The sequence below is a fragment of the Psammomys obesus genome, unplaced genomic scaffold (assembly GCF_907164565.1).
Source record: "Psammomys obesus unplaced genomic scaffold, mPsaObe1.curated_primary_1811, whole genome shotgun sequence".
Classification (NCBI taxonomy): Eukaryota; Metazoa; Chordata; class Mammalia; order Rodentia; family Muridae; genus Psammomys; species Psammomys obesus.
The window spans coordinates 9,699,136-9,704,323 of NW_026588752.1; positions in this window are offsets into that span (position 1 = coordinate 9,699,136).

Genomic DNA, 5,188 nt, shown 5'->3' on the forward strand with positions numbered 1-5,188 from the left:
CAATAACCAAGATTTTTCTCTATGATATATAAATACATAGATGTCCACTGGACCACTCTCATAGACTCCTTTGGCTTAGTTATAATTTACCATTTTCTTGATATGTTTTCTGTGTGTGTTTACTAGTAGTTTATTTTATTTAAGGTTTAAAGTTGATATTATAAATGATATTGGCCTAGGCTGTTATCTTAATGTGTATACCATTTGTGTTAGCTTGAGGTGTTAGTGTCTACCTGGCTCATAGAATTTGGTCCAAGACAACCATATCTACATAGTGAGACCTTGTCTGAAAAAAAAAATGAAATTTACCCATTTGGCTCTATTTCAGAACACTTTACGTAGCAATGTGACTTTTACTGACTGGCCACAGTTCTTTTGTGGGTGTGAGAGTGTGGTTTTTGACATGGGCAGTCCCTCCATACCAATACTGTTCTTATCATTTCCTAGAAATTGTTTTTTTTTCATCTTTAGTGAGGTTGTTTGTCAACTATATTTTCCTAAAACATTCATTCCATTACACACACACACACACACACACACACACACACACACACATTTTAATTTTCAGGGTTTTTCTTTTATCGTTCCATTAGGCTTTCACAAATGTTGTGCAGGCTGACTATATTAGGGGAAATGACCTATGAGGTGGCGATCTGCTCAGAGGGCTAAGGTTTCCCGGATGGGACTGCTGACCTTATAAAAAAGATCCATGGCCAGATGTGGTGGCACACGCCCAGAATCCCTGGACTTGGGAGGCAGAAGCAGGAGGATCTGAAAGCTCAGGGCCAGCCTGGTCTACATAACAGGTTCAGGGTATCATCTGTGAACCAGACAGTCATTCCACTGTACTCTGAATCCGTATCTGCTGGAAATCTGTAAAGTCTCCAGGTTCAAGTATGTTGTCACAACATTTAAATGGACCAAGACACAGTTGGTATGTACAATGGAGTCAATTTTCTGGCTTCCTCAGCAGTAACAGTGTCTTCCCTGGCCATTTCCTGTTCTGTATATATCTGTGCTTTGTCCCCTCACACATATGTAAGGTGGAATTATCTAGTCGATTGTTTATTTTATGATATTCAAAGAACCACAATTTTTGTTTATTTGAGCTGCTGGGTTCTTTTCTTCTTTCAGTTCTTTATTTTTCCTTTTTCCTTTTCTTGTCTGTACTTTTTTTTGTTTTTGTTCTCTTTGTACCTTGAGAATTCAAATAAGTGAAATTTAATTCACTTTCATTTTGATTGCTGCATGTTTTAGGGCTGCAAGTTTTACTTGGGTGTGGAAATGTTCTTGGACTCGCACATGAATTCCATTGTACAGCAATCCCATGGTTTTTGCAGTTCTCTATACCCGGGGATTGTGAGGTGTAAAGTTTTAAATATTTTTCTATTGAAAAATATACCAGCAGGGCTGGCCAGCCGGAGAAAAGACATCCAAGCACCTGCTGCAGACACGACTACTGTGGGCAAATGTGTGACAGAGAGATGGGAAAGATGGAGTAGTCGGTGCAGAGGCAGGAGAGAAAGAGAAGCTGACGGGCTTGCACACTGTGGAGAATATCTACCTCATCTGTGAACTGCTGGTGTATGCGAAAGCACTGGTCCTACAGATCAAAGCTACAGGGTCTTCGCGACACAGGGTATCCTGGAGGAGTTCCGGTGAGGATTCAGGATTGACGGTGTAGCTGAAGTCAGAAGCCTGGAACCAGACTAATGACTCATTGCAATAAACATTTACAAGTAAAGATGTGCAGAGAAAGGGTATACTATGTGGCACACTGTGACACTAAAGCTTCCATGCCAACTTTTCTTTTATTATTCTATCTTATTTTCTTGTGTGTGTGTGTGTGTGTGTGTGTGTGTGTGTGTGTGAAGGGGGGAGCGGTTGCAAGAGCAGAGGGCAAATATGGACCGATGGAGAGACAAGTGAGATTGGGATGCATGAAGTGAAATTGACAAAGAATCAGTAAAAGGTTAAAGAAGAAAGAAAGAAAGGGAGAGGGGGGAGAGAGAGCGAGCAGCTATCAAGCATCAGGTCTGAATTCATTCTTGATTGCTCTTTGGAAAAGGACATGTTTAGCTTTGACAGTAGAGGGCACTAGAGAGACATTGCAGGAGGCCATCCCTTTTGCTCGCTTTCTAGCTCCCCAGCAAGAGTGGCTTCCTTGCTGCCAGGTTCCTGGATATGGGCAGCCTCTCCAGAGCCAGCGCACCACTGAGAGAGCTTCTTTATTGAGCAGTTAATGAGGCTGGCTCTTCAGTGATGGTGGGTCTCCCAGCCTGGCCCATCCTATTGAAAGCTGCTCCATATTCAAAAGGCAGATCTCCAGCCAGTCTGGAGGGACGAATTTCCAGCAACTTCCACTAGTGTAGAACACCAGGAGCTTCTGCTAGTCACCAAGCCATGTTCTCTGCAAGATCTGGCCCTCCATATGAGGGTCTTCTTCTCAAGCTGGCTCAGACCTACAGAGTGACTGCTTCTTGGTTTTCTTGACAGGGTTTCTTTTTCTCTGGCTGTTCTGGAACTGGCTCTGTAGACCAGACTGGCCTTGGAGCACTGGGATTAAAGGCTGGGATTTCTTACTGTCTGCCACTCCTCTGTTATTTAGAGGTTCCTTTTGTCTTCCATGAAGTCAAAGCATTGCAGAAGGAGGCGTGGGTGGGAGGTCAGGAGCTGAGCCAGAACAAGAAGACATTCAGCATATATTCTACGAATTAGAATATATAAGGAAATAAATAAGGAAAGCAGTTGAACCATGGCTTGAGTGTGAGAAAGGACCACGGTGGAGGAATGGCCTGCAACTTGTAGTTTCAGAACTTACAAAAATGAATAAAAGGTCAAGAGAAAAATGTCTCAAGCAAAACACCACTTGGCATAGGGGGCGAGGACTAACTTTTGTTCTAGACAAAAATAAAGTCTATCTGTGGTACAAACTCCAACAGGAAATGCCTGCTGTGTGGGTTAAAAACAGTGGTTCCTGGGATCCACTCCAGACCAACTGAATCAGAACCTCTGGGGGAAAAAAAGATTGTCACAAGCTGCCCACAAGACTGACTCCATTCCAAGGCGTGCCACCATGGCACCTCATTCTCTCTCTCCTTCTTCTACTCCTCACCCCCTCTCCACTTTTGCTGGAAATGGCCGAGTAAAGATGGCAGCGAGGACATAGCAATCTTAAATATGTCACAACACAGATGCCCCAAACACGAGAAGCAAAGATGATTAGAATAAGTGATTTCTAGCACACTGCAACATCCATGACCAAAATGCAAACTCAATTGTATTTCCACACATTTGCCATGAATGATCCGTAAAAGATGCCAGATCCACCTACATCCACACAGCAAAGGAAATTTAGAAATAACTTTAACAAAAATCACTGAAAACTACAGCTATAGAAAGAGAACTTATGACAAGAGTAAGTGGGAAAATATCCACATTTCCAACTGAAGACTTAACTCTGTCAAAATGGCAGTACTTGGGCACTTACCATCCACAGGCTCAACATACCAACCATCAGAGTCCCAGCTGCTGCTTTTCCAGAAATGGGCAGGCTGATCCCAAAATTTATACAGAAATCCAAGGCACCCAGAATAAACAAAACAATCTTGGAAAAGAACAACCAGCCATGCGCGGCAGCAAATATAAGTCAGTCCAGCTCCTCTGGAGGCTGAGCGGGGGATGGCGACTGGATTCTGGGAATGTGAACTTAGCCTGAGAAACATAGTGAGACTGAAAGACCCCAATCTCAAAGAAAAAAGAAAAGGAACAAATTCACGACTGACTACAAAGCTAGAGTAATCAAGTCCACTGTACTTGAACAAACATGGCATAAAAATCAAGGGCTTAAAACTAAAGAATTCATGGCTAGATGTGGGCTACACAGTATGATGGTCTCTCAAAACAAAAAGTGAGAGTCCAAAAAAAACCAAAAACTTTAACACATATGGCCATGGATTTAAAAAATTTTTTATTTAAGAAGTTGTAGGAGGAATGTATATTATGTGTGTAGTTATTAGTGTGGGTGTATGCTTGTGTACATTGTGTGTGCATGTGAAGGACGGAGGTTAGTTGACATTGGGTGTCTTTCCTCCATTGCTGTTCACTTTTCTTTTTTCTTTTTCTTTGTTTTGAGAGTGGATCTCAAGATGGAAAGAGATTGAGGAAGATACAACATCAACCTCTGGCCCCATGTACCTGCACACACAAAACCCAGTTGACAACCCTAATGACATCCACAGACATGCATATCTACACAAAGGAACAGACACACACACACACACACAGAAATACAACACATGCACACTTGGGCATGATGGTCCATGCCATTAGTCCCAGCATTCAGGAGGCAGAGGTAGGCAGATCGCTGTGAGTGTGAGGTCAGCCAAAGCTACACAGTGAGACCACCTCAAAGAAAAAGAAAAAAAGAGAGAAAGGGTATATATCCCAATCGTTTATCTAGAGAATCATATGCCCATAGAGATATAAATGTATAAATGTGTTTCTTAGTTGTTAGATTGGGCTAACTCCAACCCAGGCAATGAATTTAGATAGGTGATCCCAGATATGAAGTAAACAAAAGAGTTAATAAAGTGCCCCTATTGAGCTAGCAGCGTTACTACCGGCCCCATTTTACAGGCGAGAAATCTGGGCTCTACAGAGAGTTAAGGTCATACAGGGAATACAAGATGGAAGCCGGATTCTAACCCAGGAAGTTAATAGCAGAGCTGGGGCCGAGTTACGGCAACATGACTCTGCTCCTGGGAATGGTGTCTCTGTTCTAAGATGCAGGCAGGATGGCAAGCAAGCACTGCTAAGAATCTCTCCACAAGACTGCTCTCTCTTGCCGGCGCCAGTGCACTGCTCAGCAGAAAGCCCTTAGCATTTGGGTGCCTACCATCTGTTTAATAGACGTCGTAGAAGTCTTGGTTGCTGCAATTTCTGGAGTGAAATTCAGGACAAAGCAATCTCTTTGCAAATACTCAGGAAGCCTCTCTCCTTCAGGGAAGAGATAAAGTGACAAGTGTCTGACAACGTGAACATTCAAGCTGGGAACGATCAGATAGATGGCTTTGTGACACAGCCCCTGCTGGAAAAGCAATCGTTGAAAATCCATAACAACATTTAACTGTATACAGCTTACCCGCCCCCCCCCCCCCCCCCCCCCCCCCCCCCCCCACCCCCCCCC